Here is a 1894-nt window from a genome sequence, read left to right on the forward strand (position 1 = left end):
CAAACTTGTGAAAATGTATGTGATTATTACCTGGAAACACCTGTGGTAGTTATTGTGTAATGAGCATAAATAGAACGTTGCAAAGTACCTTCTGCCAGTAGGTGGCAGACTACTGCCCACTGGGAGGCTGCACTTTCTATTTTATCCCTGGAAAAAGACAAAGAAAAAGTAGGGTGCCAACTGCTAACTTTGGCCACCATTTGCGTCCTTTTTGGCTTTGCTTGTAGATCAATGCTTGCAAAAAACAATGGATCGTAACAATACATTTGGACTCAAACCCATATTCTAGCTACTACTGTAGGACTGCATGTTATATATTGTCATCCACATAGAAATTATAAACTTTTTCCAGTTCATTTCTTTTCAGACATTTCTGGAGAGAAGAATGAGAAACATCATGAATGAAAATGAGAAGTTCTGGATCAGACTGACAGTAGAGGGCATATTTGTGGGTGGATGGTTCACCACTGTGTAAAAGGCTTGATTGTTGAGAAAAATGTATATTGTGCAAAACTGGTGAAACAACTATTTTAAACAAATATTTTCTCTGACTAGAGAAAAATCAACCGAGAGCTTGGGTGACCAGGTTACCGAAGAGAACACAGATGACAGTTCCAATGCCAGAGAGATTGTCGAAAGGAAGGGCAGGAGAAGTTCCGTAGTGTGAAGGTATTTCAGCTATTTGAAGTCTGACAAAACACAGAGTAGCGTGCACTGTAAATTGTGCTGAAAGCAAAGGCAAAGCGCTACCTGTGCATCCCCGCAACCAGCAGCCCTTCTGAGAGGGTATTTAGTACAGGGAGTAATATTGTGACTTGCCACAGGGCCGCTTTAAAGCCTGAAGCAGTGGATAGACTTGTCTTCCTGTCCCGCAACCTGTAGGCTTTTGTCAGACTAAAGTTTTTTATGTAAGTTAGAGATGTACCGATCCGATATTACGTATTGGTCAGATACTGACCTAAATTACTGGATCGGATATCGGAGAGAAATAAAAAATCTAATCCGATCCGAAGTATCACAAAATCACCTCACAAAACGCGATACTTGGCGTAACCCAGCTCAGCGCATCGGATAGAGCGGCTGTTGTCTGTGAGACCTGTCGGTGGTCTGTTGGAGCATTTGGAGCCTCGCTACATGCTTCCTAACCGCGGCATTTCATCTCGGCAAAAACTATCCCAGAGAAGTAAAGCAAGTGTGTAAGTTCATCCCTGAATGTTTGCATAGTATTTCCACGTTAACCACTGATATATTGAGCCACAGCTGGACTGGCCATCGGAGTTCCATATTGAGGTGAAAAGGAAGCGATTTGTCCTGTACTTCAGCTAGAATTAAAAAATAGACAACTGCAGGAGGGCTGCAGCCGTTGAATGTAGGCTACAGTTACAGCAACCGGGTGATCACTGTAAAGGTGGACAGCACGCGGCTCGGAGTGAGCCGGAGTCTGGCGCGCCAGCGGGACCTGCCAAGCTGGAGATGAAATCGAGGTGCGCGGGGGTCCTGCCTGAGGGCGGCATGCTGTCCGCTTCGGCACGCAGGCTGCATGGTCCTGCATGCCGGCCGTCTGCCCAGCTGCCTCTGAGCCCTGGCTCACTTCCACTCCTGCTGCACTGCCGCTGCTTGCCATATGGGTGGCCATCAGGCCAGCTCCCGGGCTTCCGCTGGAGGCACGGGCGACCGCCAGAGTGGACACTTCCCCGTCGCTGGGCCGGGGCATGGGGCGCCGATGGTCCGGGCCGATTCCCTCGCCTGCTCGCGGGGTGGGTTGAAGCGGGCGATGGGGGTATGTGGCAGGTAGGGTTGCCAACTCCCTGAAAAATAAATAAGGGACACCTCGTGGCCAGGGCCGGGCAACCCAGTTGTCTTCACCCTTCCCAGTGTGGTGACTCTTTTTTTT

This window comes from Pundamilia nyererei, unplaced genomic scaffold (assembly GCF_000239375.1).
Source record: "Pundamilia nyererei isolate P.nyererei 1_Seehausen unplaced genomic scaffold, PunNye1.0 scaffold00725, whole genome shotgun sequence".
NCBI classification, from domain to species: domain Eukaryota; kingdom Metazoa; phylum Chordata; class Actinopteri; order Cichliformes; family Cichlidae; genus Pundamilia; species Pundamilia nyererei.